This window comes from Prinia subflava, chromosome 3 (assembly GCF_021018805.1).
Source record: "Prinia subflava isolate CZ2003 ecotype Zambia chromosome 3, Cam_Psub_1.2, whole genome shotgun sequence".
NCBI classification, from domain to species: Eukaryota; Metazoa; Chordata; class Aves; order Passeriformes; family Cisticolidae; genus Prinia; species Prinia subflava.
In genome coordinates, this window is record NC_086249.1 from 85,753,685 (window position 1) to 85,772,456 (window position 18,772).

The window sequence follows — 18,772 nt, forward strand, 5'->3', positions numbered from 1 at the left end:
GTAAGTTGGAAGGATAATAGCAGAATGTAAAATCACACCAGGCACCTAAGTGGCCTCACCTTCAAGAGTTTGAAAAACTAATAGCTCAAAAGACCCCTGTAGCAATATAATCCTTGTTTTTCTCAAGTACTGCAAGCTCTAAATGTTGTGTATGTTATTTTTTAACAAGTAATTCCTTACTGTATAAAAAATTTTCCAACCACAGGTAAATATGCTAACAAAGGCATTCTTCATGCAAGTAGCAATTCAAAGTTTCTACAAATAAACTAAATCTTCCAGTAATATATAATTTGTATAACACTTAAACACTTAAAAGCATTCCAGTTTGCAGATCTTTCTCATTCAATTTTTTCCTATTCACGTCTAAGATGAAACTGAGACTCAGAGATGGCTAAGTGATAAATACCTTTGTTGTAGTCATCATCTGGTTTTAGTTAATAATTCAATTATTAGATTTCCTCAGTAAACAGCAGGATATCAGAGCAAATATATTGTTTTTAAATACAGCTATTAACTCTTCTAGGAGTTTTTAAGTAGAGCTTTTAACTTTGCTTTTTTTTTTTTTTTAATAATATTCTCAGGAGTAAAAATGAACTTCAGATATCAAGAAAAAATACCTTTTTAGAAAACACAGCTCATAAGCTTTTGAAATTAGATTCTTGCCATGCAAACACTTCCAACTGTGAACAGAGATTATCACTATCTGATCACTGGTGCACGACAAAATGCCAGTGTTTCACTCAAGAATCCACCTGCAATGTATGCCCTCATAAAAAAAAAAAAAATGTCCCCTAGATGGTATTTAAGTGAGAGTTGTTCACAGTAAAAGAATCATTACAGATGGTCTTTTTTTCTTTTTTTTTAAAGAATTTGAGTTTGCAGTTTTTAAATCATTCATTACAAAGGTCTACGTTAATGATATCAAGATTGTCATGTGGACACATGCAATTTTTTGTTAGATAATAAAAAGCACCAAACATTGAAATCAGTTGAAGAATACATGTACATATACATGCACAAATTCTACTTTTATTAGAACCTGAAAATCTTGTATTTGAAAAATACTTTTTTAACATGAGTTTCAGTTTAAAAAAAAGCAATAAATTTGTATATGTCTAATTCTTTAGCCCTTTTCATGTGAGAAATATTAACAGTTGCTGCTGAATGGAGGGACCTGTGCTGCAAAACGACCATATTAGCTGTTCCCGTCACTTGTACCTTTCAGCAAAATATTGAAACAGAATTATTTGTAATTAGAATTCTATCATGTGCTCAGCTATTATTACTATATGTGATGAAGCTAATCTTCTGCTTCCAAATTTTCATACTGCATTTCATAATTCCAAAATGAGTAGAGGGTTTAAAATATTCAGTATTAGCTAGAAATGAAAGCTGCTGGTTTTAGTGCTACTTCTGGAAGTTTAAATTTTATGTCCTGCATTAAATACATTTAAGCAGGCAACATATGTAGAGATTTTCCTTACGAAATACCTATGAAATTTCCAGTAGATCTCTTGATAGATGCAATAGATCCAGTGATCATATTGTGAACTTAGTCCTCTAAATGTAAGTATTCTACATTGCATTTCACCACCCCCAAAAAATTCAGCCACATCTCCACTGTTTTCTGCTTAGCAAAACATCCAAAAGAATAAGAGATGATAGTCTGAGTCCTTAAATTCAGTCACAGTAAAACATATCTATTATAATTATTTTAAATAGATGCTATACTCCTTGTATTTTTTCACCCCTTTTACATTCAGAATAATTGAAAATCCTGTAGAACTCCTCCACACATTTCTTCAAAAGGATGTCATACACAGAATGTACTTGGAGGTTATCAGCAGGTTATCTATTTTGTTCATACATAGCAATTTGCATACATCAAAACTGGGTAGTTGATATTTTTATGTACAACTAAAACCACTGAATGACAATGCTGTATAGAAGAATGAAATTTCTTGACACCAATAACCCACAAAAACCTGACAAATGTGCTAGCATGCAGAAGTTCAGAGAGGAATACTGTCTCATGATTCAGGACTCTGATAGGTACAGTAATAACCAAAAATTAAAGCTAGGTCCTAGACTATCAATGGCATTCAAGCATATCAGACATCCAACAATCCCACAGCTTCATAAGGAAGATATGTTTGAGAATGAGGCAGATATTCAAACGTCAAGAACTGTAAGCCATGAGGAGTCCTTTATCTTAAAACAAGACCTGTAACTTTACATAAATTGAAATAACAATAAAGCAATAAATTAAGGGACCTTTGTTTACCAATAATATGGGTGTCTCAGACAGGCCTTAGAACAGGAAAACCAACAGCTTATAGTCTCTGGAACAATGTAAACTGACAAAGATCCAGCTTCACCTGATCAAATTAATTTATTTATTAACCACAAGTACTTAATCTCATTCTGAAGAAAACCTTAGAAAAGGTCAGTTGCATCCCAAAATTCTTAATTAGTCCTGTAAATTGCATTGAGAACCTAAAATAACTAATGTGTACACTACTGTCTTCAGTTTGAAAACAGATTTCTAGTATGCAGGATGAACCAACCCACAGAGCACTCAAGCAAAAACTTTCCTTTAAAACTTCAGAAAAGTCTTACCAATTGTCTGCATATACTTTTGATAATCCTACTAGACAGTTAATCTGGTCAGCATTTGAAAGGATCTGGATTGAAGGATGAGTAACAAATAACTTTAGCTATATTTTTTCATAGTGAAAACCAAACCCCACAGCATTTCCAAGAGATTCAGAACTACAATTTTCAGTGGCATATGAGCTAAACTAGTAGTAAATACTAGCAGGAAGTAAAGAGCACTGGCAGACAGATAGAGTCCTCACTGATCTGAAAGAGACATCTTTGAGAGAAAGGTGCTCATCTACTAGCACGAAAATCACTGAAATCCAGGGGTTGGTGCCTCACCAAAGTTGTCTTCACTGAACCAGGTGTAGGAAAAAAAGCGTGAAATTTTTTGTCATAAACCTCAGCACATGTGAACATGAATTGATTACCTAGAATATCTGGACCAAAACTAAAATGCATTCCTCTCTAGTTCTCCTAGTTTGTGCAATATATTCAGTAGACATTTGACAAAAAAATTTAAACATGGCCTTACTGATCATATACGGATCATAGTGGGAAACAGAGTAGCAATCCTGTAAGGATCTTTCATCAACCACTAATGAGTTAGGCATATGGTAAAAGAAGGGGGTTTGTTGGTTCTTTCTTTGGGGGTGGCGGGGGAGGAGGGAGGTGGTGGTAGTGGATTTTCCCCTATTTCTTACAGCAGAATAATCCAGAATTAACAGTCACAATTTCTCAGCTTCTTCAGTTTGTATCAGCCAAACCGTAATAATAATAAGTCTGATATCCAGCCACTGAACAACTGATCTCATTGTCCAAAGTAGTTACCTGGACTATTCAGGAACTTTTGCAGGTTTTCAATGCTTTCTCAGGAAAGAAAACTGAAGCTAAGCTGAAAAATGTGATGAAAAATATTTCCAATGTTGTGGATAGTTTGAAAGACTGAATCAGTTAGCAACCAGATCAAAAAATTCTGTGGGTATTGCTGTTTGCCACCACAAAAGCCAAGATCATCAGGGATAACATTGTACTCCCTGTTGTGGTACCTCAGCTTCTAATGAATTTAGCCATCTGATTATGCAGCATCATTTCTCAAAGTACAACCTTCTGAATGTGGCATTTCTGGGAACAGCACCAAAATATGACAGCAATCACTGTATGTGTTGTTAATGCCTGTGGCTAGATTTTGTATTTTGGAATACCTTGAGGCATTGGGTAATGTGGATAGCAGGCAATTCTTGTGATGATTTACAAAGTCATAGTACATCTAAATGTACCATGGCAATTACTGTTTGATAAATGATGTAGTCTTAGGAAGAGAGGACATCCTTCCTTCCAAAGGATCCATTATGAAATAATAGAAGTTATAAAGGGATACAAAGTCACCTAGTACTTCCAAATAGCGTACAAAAAAAAGTACTGGTTCCATTTTGATGACTATATTAAAACATAAAGTAAATTATGGAGTTTTATTATAAAAGATCACTATATAGTTTAAAAATAAAGGTACTTACACTATGTCTTTACCTAGAGCAAAGTAAAGACAAACAAAAATACCCTTAGAGTTCTCTCTATTCTTCCTTTTTGAGAAAAAGAAAGTATCCAGGCAAAAGCTCTAAGTTATGTCTACATGATCCTAATTTTTATATCTCTGATGTTAAGTTTAAGTGATCCAATACAAATTTTCCTTTCATGAATGCTGTTAAATCATATTTTGCCTTGAGTAAATTATTGTCTCAACCTCAGTAATGTCAAGGGTCTTCAATTTGCTGCCCTGTAAGCTATCATCTAAGCCACTGAAACTGTGTTTTCCAGAACCCTCCATAACATCATTTTTCTTTTTCCCTTGATGTTTTCATACTTTAAGTCTGGTGTTGTTATTATCACAGTCTTGCAACTGCAAATCCCAATAGTGTTGTATGGTAGGTGCTTGTGGGAAAAACCATCACTACACTGAGAATGGTCCCTCTTTTTCCCACCCTCCTGCTTCAGGTTTCCTTACCTTTTGTTTGGTAGACTTTTACTTTACAGTACAGAAACCCTAGTGCATAGACATGCAATACTTGAACCTAAAAATTACCATACTTCAATCAAACACCCTTTGTGTAACAATACATATGAAAATCTAGAATGAAAACTCTTTCCTGTTTCTAGGCTGAAACCCTACATATTGTTGTGACTGAAGTGCAGGACCCAGCACTTGATCTTACTGAACCTCATACAGTTGGCCTTGGCCCATCAATCCAAGATACATGAAAGACTCTGGACAGCATGTAACAATCTTGCGAAGTCCTTTTTTTGCAAATAAAGAAAATACATTGTTCTAGAAAGTTGAATGCTTCAGCTAAACTTTTATTAATCTTCTCTAGAAAACTACTTCTGGTCTGAGATATCTTCTTATAGAAAATTCAATGCCTCTTTATTCATAGAAAGTATGTACTATAAATAATCAATCCTGGTACATGTCAGAGCAGAAAAAGAAATTAGCATAAAGTAATAAAAAATGTTGGGATTAAGATTTTTCCATCCATTTTCTTCCTCCTGTACCTGCAATTTCTGCCTGTCTAAACAAAATCTGAGTACCTACTAGAAATTAGTGTGGATGAAGAACCAAAATTCTGATAAAAATACTCTTCCTGTTTAACAAGAATCATCTAAAGGGGACAAATAAATTCAAAAGATAAATTTATCTCTAAAAATCACTTAACACAGTGATTTCACACATAGTAAAATATGCATCACATTCAAGAATCTTATTTTCCCCACCTCCTGTCATTCACTTCTATCCTCATCTTAACTTTTCAGAGTCACAATGTCAAGAAGGTTAATGCAGTTACATGAATTTGTGATGGACCATTTCACTCAGATTTGCTAAGGCAAACACATATAGCTGGCTGGTAAACAATTTACTCCAGAGAGAACAGGTTCTTCTTAGCTGAAAAGAGACCTCTGCCAAATCAATACATTAAATGATGAGATATTAGCTGCAAAAGGAGGCAAAAATCCTGGAATCTGACTATCCTTTTTTAAGCACTAAATACTTCTAGACACTCAGATATTAGGCACAATGTCAGTGAAGACAATGGTATAAACCAATGCAACAGTGTTAATGAGATCTTAGTCATGCTTGTAATCTTTTAAATATACAGTTCACAGCAAGCTGAGAAAAATTGCTCTCAAAACTGCTGTTGTATGCAATATATCCATTTATATAAATAGGGGAAGGTTGCTTATTAAGAACATGAAAGACTAGCACTCTGCAGCCTCTGAGGGAAAATTGCTTTCTTCTGTCTGCTTTTTTTCTTAGCAAATTTTGAGCTAAGCAAAGTATATCAATTCTGTTTTAAAAAGTGATCAGAAAAAAGGTTTATAACTATGGAATATAACTTAGATGTGAAATAATGGTTAAGAAGCAACTGCATGGTCTTTATCAAAAATTACATTAATATCTTTAAGTGATGTATATGAGTAGGATGAAGGCACATCTTACTCTAATTTTCTTTCCCTCACCTCCATGTACCAGTGACAGAACCATTAAAACCCACAGTTTGTTAAGCCTGCCTTTATATAATTCCAGGTAAATGTGAATTTCTTCACATTCTTCATGCATTTCTCTGCAAAACTAGTTTCTCTGAGAAACTGCAAGTTAATAGTAAAATTCAGCATGTGGAGGAAAAAAATCCCAAACAAAAGCACACAGAAAAAAAAGACATGAAAACAAAAAAACACAAACCAAAGCAAAAAACAAACAACCCCAAAAAAACTCAACAAAACAAAACAATCCAACAGTCCAAAATGCCAAGTATTTGAAATGAAACAAAAAAGATGACATTTTATGATTCTTGGGATAAACAGCATTAAAAAAAACCCAAGAAAAAATTCCTAACTAAAAATATATTTATGCTTAAATGGGTATGATTTCCTTAAAAAGCAATGGCTTTATTTCAATAAATACTTTATTAGGACCAAAAAATTTAAAATATTATTCAGAAGAAAAACAGACTCAATTTCAAAGCATACAATCTAGATTTCTGCAGAGGGATGATGATATTAAAACTTGTACTTTTACCTTGACTGATAACTTCTACATTGTACCCCCTCAGACTAAACCAAACCCTCATGTCCAGAAGCATCAGCTCCTGTTGTAAATACAACTTATGTCCTGCTTGTTTAAGTTCTCCAGAACACTGGATGTGAACTGCCCACTCCTCCTATTACTACACTCTCTATGCTCTTGTGGGAGTACTATCCCTGTGTGTCATCATGTTCTGTTCCTTTGGAAGTCAGTCGTGTTAACCTTCCTTTGAAATTGGTCATCTGTCTGCACCTCAGTGCCTGTTCACAGACTCTGACTAGGATGGGCCTGTTGAGGCAGTATCAAGAAGAGAAGGAAAACTCTGACCATGCTGGGCATGATCAGAGAGGGAGAGGCTGGGTCATTTAGGAAGCATCCTCATCTTTCACAGAGAAGGTAAAAACTGGAATATGCAATCTTCTCATCCTAGACATGAATATGCTTAGTGCTTAGTTTTCAGGCCTTAAGAGCTAGAAGTGGTGTTACAAATGCTATCACTGCTGTTAAGAAAACCATTCACTGTCTCCCAAGATGGAACTGCCATTTCTCCATCATCTTTATTGATGTCTCAGGCTCCAGACAGTATCTTCTCCAATTTACACGTTTTGTTTCCTCTTGAATAAACCAGCTCTAATTGGTTTCAGGAAGCAGTGAAATATCAAGCCTCACCAAATGACCACTCTCCAGGGGCAAACAGAAAATTAAATCCACTACAGAAGGATGTTTCTGTAAAGTGTTATTATCCAGTGATCATTTAGTTATATTCAAAATGCAAGGGTTATTCAGCTGTCCATTCTCATCTATTTAATAGCTAGAAGAATTCAACACACTGGCACTACTACAACTGCTCCCATCTCCTGACCTTTCTAGATCATTGCTAGTGTAACTTCTACATTGCTAATGTAATTTTCATTGCCAGAACAAGAAATAATTCAGCATAAGAGAACTGCTAACTCAAATCACCCAAGAGTTAAAACGGTTTCTACTTTATTGATCAGCATATTGACCAGTATTACATCTTTATTATGTCATGAGTGGAAAACATTTTACAGGCTCTGGGATGCTAAGACAAAATAAAAAGTTAAAGAAAATAATCAAACAACAAAAAAAAATCTTGAAGAAAAGGAAGAAAGAGAAAATGGAAGATTCTAACTACATGCTCTAATTTCAATTTTCTCAAGCTAAAACTTTTATAGACAAGACAGATTTGGACAAGATGTCAATTCACTAGAACATCTTATTTCCAAAGCCAACAAGAAAAAGAAAATGCAGATTGAAAATTACAAGGATAAATATACATTTGCTACTCTACAGCATAAAAGAGGGTCAGTCAGCTTTTCTAGGGAGGAACTTCTGCTTTTGCTTCCGTGCCTCTCTATGTGCGTAACAACTTGCTCTAAGAGTAATGGCACATGCTAACTGCACCATTAATCCTCTGCATTTCAGTAACATCACACCTCTGTACCAGATGAGGGCAGATAAATCAATGCAGCATGCCTTTCACGGTACAACAGTATAAAAAGCTTACTGTTCTTCTAGTTTTCTTTTTTTTTTTAATGTGCCAGGTGGACTGCATTCCATATTCCTAAGGCACTTTATTTGAAACATTTTGATGTAAAGATGAAACCAAACCACCATAAACAAGAAGCATTTGTCTTCAAAAACACTAACTCACAGTTAACTACAAGATCTTGAGAAAAAGAAAGATATAATAAATGTAAGATTAAACAAAGCAATGTATTTTCTTAATAACTGTTATACTCTTTAGATTTAAGCAGTAAGTCCACCTGCACTGTAACTTGTGTAGCTGAACTAAATCAAATATTGTCACAATGAGCATGAAATTAATACGGTAGCTCTTTCATCCAGCTCCACAATTAATTTCCAGTTATGCCAACTGCTATTATTTAATCTGTCAAAACCACTGGATCTACATCATCTGTCCCCAAATTCACCACCTGCACATTTGAAAACTACACACACCGAACATTTCTAATTCAGGAAGTAGACCTACTGCTGGCTGTGTTAATACAAATTCACAGCCTCAGGCACCACAGCTCATCTGTCCAGCTGTGCATAATTTGCAGAAAGTTCTACTTCCCCTCACGCCATTGTGTACTGAGAACTTATCTTTGCTTTCATGTAGATGATATAAATTACAGTAGGCAGCCATAATAATAATTACATTATTGGTAGAGCTATATTTGGATTGGGAAATTATAGCAAACAAATCAGTGACTACATACCTAACTGAGAAGAAACACTAAGATTGATGAATGCTTTGCTGAAGTGCTGCCTCTGCACTAATATTTGGGTGAAGGGTACATTTCAGACAGCAACAACTCACTAACTGCTTCCTCTCGTTGCTATAATCTTTCTTCATCCTTTGCTTAAGACATCCCCATGAAATCCAGATACATTCCTACTAATCAATAAATGTCAGAGAGTTTTGGTAATGGCAGATGTACCAAAGATTTACATGGGCTTCACCTCTTCTTTCATAATTCTTCTTGAATCCAGGAGAGGATTTTTGCCCCTTTTTTTGTCACAAATGACCTATAAAATAATACTGAAACCTGTAATCCAAAAACATTGCAACTGAACATCCAGGAGAATTATTTACCAGTGTTAAAATGCTACTTTGGAGAGCTGGCAAAAACTTGAGCACCACCACAACTAATGAACTAACTGAATCAAAAGATGAACAGACTGGATGTGAATACTCCATCTAGCACAAGCCCAGTTTTTTTGACAAGCAAATCCAAGAAATTTCAGAAAGGAATCACAGATGGAACCAAGTCTGTATAACCATTTGTCTTAATAAACACAGTCACCAATAAAACATAAGTTGAGTCAGTACATTGTCCTATATCATCTAGCATATTCTTTTAGTGTGCATAATCATCCATGCTTATAACAAGCTCTTCAAGCAAGGGATGGAGATGCATTATTTTTCAGAGCCTATGCTTTATTTTTTATTTTTCAAACAAAGATTTGAAGACAATTTCATTAGCAGAAGCTAATGGGCAGCTGGGAGAAAACTTTTAAGCATTATATATGATATTGCCAGCTCTATGGAAATATTCCATACCATTTCATCAAAATACTGCTTCCTCCAATAACCTGACCAAAAGTGTCTTGAAATTAACAGGTATCCTTACATTGAATCCAATAGATGTCATTGCATGACACTAATCTGTCAGTGGGCCATTTATCTTGGACCTGTTGCACAGGTCTTTTTGTGTTGATGGTTTATGCTATGTCCAGTAAGAAAATGAGTAAAAATGTATTGTGCATTAGCATATGGCTTATATCTTATTTGGTGTTCTTCATGAACAATATATTAATTTTGTTTCTTTGAAAATATGTATCTGGAAAACATTCACAATAGATCAGAAAAGGTAGAATTATATCTCAAAGAATAAACATAGTTGTTATATAATTTCAAGGTAATTTTTTCTGTATATGACCAAGTACTCAAAAGAGGTATTTCATGGATAAGTGGTATATAAATGATAAATTATATATATGTTGGAGTAAAGTAAATAAAGAAATGAAGAAACAAAAGGGTTGGGGGACAGGAAGAAAAGCTTGTTTATTTTCAGATAAAGAATTCTTAGTTGTATAATTAAACTATTTATAATTGTTGAGTAAACCCCTACTCTTTTTAACTGCAGATTTCTGTGTAGTGTCTGGAAAAACTTTATTTAAGAGGAGAAAAACTGACTGGCACATCTACTTCCAAGCATAAGATGTATGCAAATCTTAAGTCTAAAATCAGTACCACGAAAATCAGTACAAAATAAAGACATATGAATAAACAATAGAAATCTGACTAGATTCAAAATTCTTTTATGTCAAAAGAGGCTATCAGCTTTGTCCTGGTTTTATTACATTTGGATGGATACAAAGTAAAGTTTTCATATATCAGAAGTCAAAATGTGATGTATAATGTAGTATTTGTTTATTAGCAAAGAACAAACAGATATTTGGAGATAATTACTGCAAAACCTGTTTCAGAGCAAAAATCATACCAAGCAGGAGATTTATTGAAGTCTGCCCACTTACTTTCCACCAGAGTTTAAAACTGTAAAAGAAACCCAGCTACAGAAAATATAACTAATTTATTTGAGCACTGTCCATGCTGTTCCTCTAAACAGATCTTTGAAATACTTGTTGGCATTAAACTGCAAATCTTCTCGCTAAGGGTCCAAAGTGATGTTAACACATCAAGAAGCTTGATCACTAACCCAGCTATGTCTGACATTAATATCACAAGATCACCACATGATGGCACTGACTAAGATCGCTGGTCAGCCCTGGAAAGATCATTAATCTGACAGCAACACTACTACAGAGCTTGAAAATCTGTTCCTTCTAGGTCTCTACTGGGCCTGCAGCCCACACAGACACTACAGTAACAGCAATTTTCAAAATAATCAAGCCATTAGACCACTTCAATTAACACTTTGGGTCAGAAATCCTATTCATGATTGTCCTCTTTCATTTCTGGCTGTCCTAGACCTCTCCTAATTGGCAGTGACTACCTCCAGTTGGAGGACAAAGGAAAAGTCCTCCCCCTGAACTGTGTGAACAGAGAAGCAGTAGTCTATTGCATTCAACAGATGCAAATCTGAAAAACACTGCTGGATGGAAGTTTGCTACCATCACATCATGACAGTTATGTCATCTGTTATGGTGGAACATTGGAGGGGCCGTCTTAATGATGAGTAAACTAAGCTGTGTAACTAAAGAGGCTTATTCTTAATGATGACTAAACTAAACTGTGTAACTAAATCTCAGAAATATTTTCAATTTATTTCAAAATAAATTCATACACATACAAATTTCTGTTTATATTCATACTATATATGAAATCGTAACAGCAACTGCAGAGTCGGTAGAAGTGCCACTCATCTTCAAAGCTTACCTCTCTTAAAAGGCTCAGCCTCCCCATCAAGTTGCAAATCTCAGCACATAAATAACAGAAGATAGGCAAGCGTGGAAAATCCTAACCCTCCACTGAAGCTCACTAGTGGTATACATTTACTGAAATACATCCTATGAAACTTAGTGGTGTGTGGGCTCAGTGCAGAAGAAAGCTGAAAGAATCACACATTGTGACATCAGTGACTATAATTTATTTTTAAACTATTACAGTACAAATCTGAGCATTCCTAGCTAGGGATCATTCCAGCATGTGGTAATGCATTCGGTTTGAATTAGCTGTGACACTGGCAAAGCCCCACTGCAGATCTCACAGGATAAGTCAGTGTTCTACAGGGGCTGCCTCTGTTCAGACTCTTATGTCAGCTATGCATGCAAGTCATAAAGTAACCCTGTTTCATATACAGCTTATTTTTAATGTCAAAACTCATCCCCATTTGTTTACATGAGTTAAAGAGGGATGAGCTTGCTGGAAACATTTCCAGAACAATTTCCTACTTTTTAAATTCAGCCACTGCTTGTTGTCTATAAATCACATCTTTCAGTTTTCTATTCTCTACCCTTATATCCAAGCTGTGAAAAGTTTATTACCACTGTGTTCTATCTCATTGCTAAAATTTTTCCAAGAATATTGCCAATAAAAGTTGTTACTTGCTTTTCCTCCACTAGACAGCAAAGTGTTTTTTCTTGTTGGTGTTTGGGGTTTTTTTTATTGGTGCTTTTCTATTTTTCTTTCCAGTCCAATCTGGGGACTACTAAAACAAACACAATAGAGGTGGAGAACTATTAAAAGGTGACATAGTTGAGTACATAACCCTGTCAGATGTGAGGATAAAATGGCTCACAGCATAAATGCCTTACAAATATTGCTTGAAAGCACCCAAATTGAACTATGACAGAGGATAGCAGCTGGACATGAGATACTTATATTGATTTGTGCCGCTTGTGTTTATGTTTTATTAGATTTTTATTTCTATAAAGGCTCACAGCCTTGTAATTCTGGGCACAAAACTAACCAATTTACTCATGCAGAAGAGATCTTGAATCCTGATGACAAGTCTTCAAGCGACAGAATGACTAAATTATATGCTGGTTACAGCACGATGCTTATTCCTGTCCTACCCAGGTGGAGCTGTTCTTTACACTATGTGATTCAGCCATCAAATAGCAGTGTGCGTGTTTGAAAGGCCAAGAGGAGGCTGTATTGAGAACTTGTCAAAAACAAACATGCAAACCTCTGTGTAGCAATCAGCAAGTGTTGCTTGAATCAATCTTTTTGTTAAAAAATAAAGAAGGCCAAACAGATCCTTGTTTCTATATAGTATTTTTAATATCAAGCTTCAGTTAAATAGGTTTTCTTTCTGCCTCTTGCCTTCTTCTCTGCATGACAGGTCTCCAGCTAAAGGATGCTATTAGGATTGACATTTTTATCAAATGTAAACCTTTTCAGGTGAATGATCTGCCCAAGAACATGGGATCAGCTAAAGTATTTGGAAGACTACAAAATACACAGTCTAACATGGCATCTCCAGTAAACCTACCAGTTTTATCACTTGTCCTAATTTAATCCAGTTGGCCTGTTCTGTTCACGCTATGAGGCTTGCTTTTGTTTGCTTGCATTGTGATGACTTTAAAAGAAATCACACTGATCACTGTGCTTTGCTGACCAAGAGAAAAACACTGGGAATTTTTAAATTTACAGTCTACATTTTTGTGATACAGCACTGCATTTTAAAGCAATAGTGGATAGCTAATTACTCCCTACAGAAACGCAGAAGGAAAATGTATTTTCTTATCTATATGAATGTATTCCAGTAGAAACAAAAACTAGGGGCCATTACATTCAATGAAAAAATAAAAACAAAAAAGAATTCTAATTAGTTCTGAATTAGTTTGGTCCTCTTGAGAACCAAGATAATTCAAAGCTATTTTTATTTTTATTTTTATTTTTATTTTTATTTTTATTTTTATTTTTATTTTTATTTTTATTTTTATTTTTATTTAATACAAGACCAAGATATTTTGGATGTCAAACTGAATTTCAGTTTTAGTATTTGGTACAACTTAATAGGTTGCACTTGCACATGACCCATCAAAAAATATTGGATCTGTGCAATACACTGGCATATGAATAGAGAAGAGAGAGAGAGAAAGGGTAATAATAGGTGTGTTTATATACACAGGACTAATAATTTCACTATTATAAATATCATGTCAAAAATAAATTTCTTTTTCTATTATTCTGAGAAAAATACATACCACCATAGATATTGCTGTTTTGAGTAACCAGAAGCTGCATGACATATTTTCATGGTTCCCAAACCTTAATGATTCATTGGAATGTGATTCATTAGACAATGCATGCAATCCTCTACTCAGCAACATAAGCAAAAAATACTCGGAATTTCCTGCCTTAATGCACATCCATATAAAGGCTACCTATACAGAAGCCTACATAGATATTAATAGATAGAATATAAAGTATTTTGTAAGTAAAATGAAAATAAAATGCAGAGTTCATTTGACACGTGAAATCAGTTCTCTTTTACAATGCAAAGCAGTGTTCTTACCCAGGAATTAAAACTAATGGAAATAATTGCATCTTAAGGTGACAGATAGTTTATTTCTTTAGTGGTAACAGAGGATTTATAGATCGAATAAAAACATGATTTTTGTCCCACATGATATGGGAAAAAATATTACTCTTGAATATGTAAGATCTGCATTAGCAGTTGTATTTATGTGTTAGGAAGAGAAGAATAGCAGGGATTTCCATTTTGGTGTAACTGTAAATTCCTCCAATTAAGCTTTGAATTCTAGTCTCCTAGACACACACATCTATGTCCCTAAAGTTAATAATTTAAAACCGAACTAGAATTTTATCAGTGCTTGCTTTCAACACTGATCACACATCAGGCTAAAGGGGTGTTGTGAAGGGTCGTTCGGGGGATGCGTTTGGGGTTTTTGTGGTGGCGTTGGTTTCTCTCCAAACACAAACATCCGAACTTGGCCGTGCGTTTCAGCCATCCCTGCGAAGGGCAGTGCCGCACGGAGCTGCAGCCGGCCGGGCACAGGCACCCCGAGCCCGGGCGGGGGTGCCGCGGTCCCCGCCGGCCTCGCCCGGGCCCGGCCCCGCCAGCGCCGCTTCCCGCGCGGCGCGCGCGGGACGGCCCCGCGGCGGGGCGCGCGGCTGCGGCGGGCGCGCGGCTGGAGGGCCCGCACCGCCACCTGGCGGCCGCGCCCGCCCCTGCCGCCGCGGCCCCCGCAAACTTCTCTCCCCCCTCGCCCGCGCCCGAACCGGCCAAGTTTCCCGGCCGCGACGCCATCTATTCTTAGCTCCGCTCCAGGCACGACGGCGGGACACCCGCGCCGACCCGCTCCCGCTGCCGTGTCCCGCACACCTCCGCAGCGGCTGCGCGGGGCGCGCCCTGCCCGCCCCGAGATGTGTGCGGGGGCGGGCGGGCGGAACGGCGGCTGCCCGGCCCCCTCCGGCGGGGCGGCTGCGGCGGGGCCGCCCCCGCGCCCCGGGGCGGTGCGGGGCTGCCGCGGCCTCTCCCGCGGGGAAGGGGCAAAGCGCGGCGGCCGCGGAGGCGCCGCACGCCGCCAGCCCCCGCCTCGCCCGCCTCCGCCCCAGCTTTGCGGAGAAGCCGATTTACTGCCGAGCTGGGGAGGAGTGTGTGTGTGGGGGTGAGCGGCGGTGGTGCTTGTCTCTTTTTTTCTCCTTTTCTTTTACCCCCGCCCCCCGCCACCGGTCCGCGCACGCTGGCTCTCCCCGGTGCCAGTCCCCGCTCCATCACGTGCGGAAGCCCATGCCCATCACAAAAGGGGGCATTTTACCCGTGCCCGGAAAGGAAATAAAGAAAGAAAAGGAAGAAGGGAGAAGGAGAAAAGAAAGTGGGGGGGGGGGGGGGGGGGGGAAGAAGGGGGGAGAAAAAAAGCCACCACGGAATAGCTTAAGCGAAAGCGGGTGAAACGCTTAATCCCAGAAGATCCAAGATTTCCTCTGAGCAGCCGCCTCCCTTGTCCCCCCCCGCCCATCCCTGTCTCTTTCTGCTTTTTCGTGGCTGTGGTGGTGGCAAGGAAAGTGGTTAACCAAAACCCTTCGTGTTGGTTTTGTGCTTCCCTGAAAACCACAGGCTCACACAGAGCATGAGGTACGGCTCCTGCCCCTCTTCGCGCTTGCAAGAAACTGTGGCTTCGCTCTTTCTTTCTCTGCCTGTACTGCAGATATTTTTCCCTCCTCTCCTCTACACTCTTCTGTTTATTTCCCTGTAAGGCAAAGCTACTTTGTAAACATCTCACACAGAACCTCAGAGCCTTTACAAATAGCTGATTGCAGCAAAATGCCTCTGAACAAATTATGGTGCAAGGGAGGTATAAGGGACAAGACCGAAGTGGGTAAAAAAGAAATAAATTTGCATAAATATGCATATGTGACAAGAAGATCGTGTATGATGGTGGAAATGTCAGAAAGAAAGTATCGCTTTATCATGATGGGAAAAGTAAAAGCACAGACGACTGCAGCAAACTGCTCGCCCTTTGCCAGAGTACCAACTGCAACACCTCTCCCTCTCCCCCACCCTCGCCGAGAAAAAAAAAAAAAAAGGGGGGGGGGGGGGGGGGGGGGACGGACAGAAAAAACAACAGGAAAAAAAAAATGAAAATGAACACTCAAACTGCAAATCCGGTACTCCTACCTTAACACTGGGTAAAGCTGCAGAAGCATAGGGGTCTTTTTTACACAGCCAGAATCTTTCAGGAAATCCTCTCGGGCTATCATGCAGCCAGGATTATTCACATACGGTTCCTGCTCTCCTTTTTGGAATCCAATGCGATTGGCTTCTCCAAAGGAATGCAACGACCACGAAAGGGGGGAAAAATTAAAAATAACAAGAAGAAAGACAACAACACTGGATGTGAAGGAAACTCGTGTTCTCGGTTGTAAGCGACCTACATTCAGGCAGAAAATTCATTGCAATCAGTGCGAGAGGGAGAGTTGAGTCTGGAAGTAGGAGCTGTGATTGCCTATGCAGAAAGACCGAGCCGCGGAGAGACTGATCTGCAAGGCAAGGCGAGCTGGGAGAGAGAGGGAGATGGGGGGGGGGGGGGGGGAAGAGGAGGGGGGAGAGGTCCAGGCTGTACCAGGCGCTCTCCTCCCGCTATTGGACCAAACTGAATGAATTTCACAAAGCCGCCAGCCAATGGCTCCCCGCAGCCAGCCCAGCGCTACAGAAACCGCATCTCCATCCACAGCCCCCCGCGAAGGAGCGGCGCATCCCCGCGCGGAGCGGCGGCGGAGCCGGGCCGGGCACCGGCGGCTGCACCGGCGGGCACCGCGCACACGGAGCAGGGAAGGTGTCCCTGTCTGCGAGGGTGTGTGTGCGTGTGTGTGTTCCGGAGGATCACGCAATTCACACTGCCGATCTCTCTGCTCCGTGGTCATGTACAGCAAGTGCAGTCTTTGTTAACCCTTTACAGTAGCAGTTTCTACAGTACCAGCCTGTTGTTACCATATTCACCCATCTCCGTTTTCGTGGAGCTGACAGTACAATTGCACACCAAGCAAAAAAGCATTCGGTTCCTGCTCCCCTTCCTTCCAGAAAAAACAAACAAACAAACAAACCACACACACACACACACAAAAAAAAAAAAAAAAAAAAAAAAAAAAAAAAAAAAAAAAGCCCACCACCACCAGTAAAGCAGGCTTTTGCCCTGTGCCAAATCACTTTAAACAGATTTCCTATTTTTTTCACAAGGGGACCAGTAATTTGATGTTCACATTTTTGTCAGCTAGCCACTCAGCTAAGTGATGGTCAGGTGGGGCCCTGTGGTTATTGCCACGCGCGACAACGCAGGGTCTCTGGTTCATTCCAGTGTAAAGTGTCAGACTGAGGGTGGTGGAGCAAATATGTGCTTAGGCCTCCACAGACACACCTTGTTTCACCCCACAGCATGTTTGCTTGACCAGTTTAATAAGAGCACTTATCACTGTCCAGAGTGCAAGACCCTGCATTAAGAACAGGTGAGCATTGCCTGACTTTGCTAGGAACACAGCAGAGAACAAAAGGGGGTCTGAAGATCTTGCCATAATGTGAAACAAAAATCACCTTCATACCTTTATGAGATTTCCTTCTACAAGAGTTGTGTTAGATTCCATAAACTGAGTTTTCCAGATTTTCAATTCTGAAGAAAAAAATAAATCTGCAGCTCTTCTTTTCCAGATGCTTTGTTTTTTCCCCCATGTCAGATCCTCAGTAGAGAGCAGATAGTGCTTTGAATTCTCAAGTCTGAATGGTCTGTGATATTTGGCTTATCAATCACTTCTATGCTTTCCTGTTTCAAATGCTAAAGGAATATATGCTATTTGATCTAATCATCCAGGAGATAACTAGTAGGCCTGTTGTGTGTCTGTTCCTATATTTTGCTATATGGTATGAAGGATACTTCCTTAAGTCACTTAGGAAGGTATGTTTTGGTATCAAATGTTGTAAATTTACATACAGGTGTAATTCACTCACTTAAAACATTTTAAGAATTGCAATAGCCATTGTTAACTTATTTGACAGTGAGTCAATTATATTTATATTACTTAATTGTATGTTTTGGCTTACTTATATTAAGTCACTCTAGCAGCAGGTGTTCATGCAAGTGAATTTTACTGCTTTTGTTATTTTAATAATGTACCCACAATGTGCAACCAATCATATTGCTTGAATGAGTGAATATTTTGACACATTTAGAAAAGATGTCATCTTGCACTGCCATCTGTCCCAAATTTTGCAGGACAGTCTTTATTTTGATGAATATGTCATGCATTTTATGCGATTAATTTGGAGGATATTGAAGTGTGTGCTAGTTCGTGTGAATAATGATCTTCCACCTGTGTTGTACTATGAGGAGGCAATTTGTTACAGGTTACCAAAGGATCATCTGTAATGTTTGCAATTAATGTTTGCAACTATGACTTAAATATTCTAAACACAGCAATAAAACTAACATTTCCATAGACTGTATGCAAATTTATGATCAAAGTATGTAAGTAAAAGGCATTTGGTCAGAATAGCAGAATGTATTTTCCTCCTCTTACAACTTTCAAAAAGCTAAATGTACAATTGGAATCTGTGGCTTATCTGCAGAATCTACTGCATA

At 38.4% G+C, this 18,772-nt stretch overlaps 1 protein-coding gene across 3 annotated transcripts in view; it reads right to left on the reverse strand.

Annotated features, from left to right (window-relative positions):
- The window catches only part of NLGN4X (neuroligin 4 X-linked), a 155,366-nt gene extending 138,677 nt beyond the window's left edge, over positions 1-16,689 (reverse strand). For all 3 annotated transcript variants that reach the window (XM_063392801.1, XM_063392799.1, XM_063392800.1), the window contains exon 1: positions 16,321-16,689. The gene's annotated coding sequence lies outside the window, so the exon portion shown is untranslated. The remainder of the gene's footprint in view (positions 1-16,320) is intronic.
- Between the last annotated feature and the right edge of the window lie 2,083 nt (positions 16,690-18,772).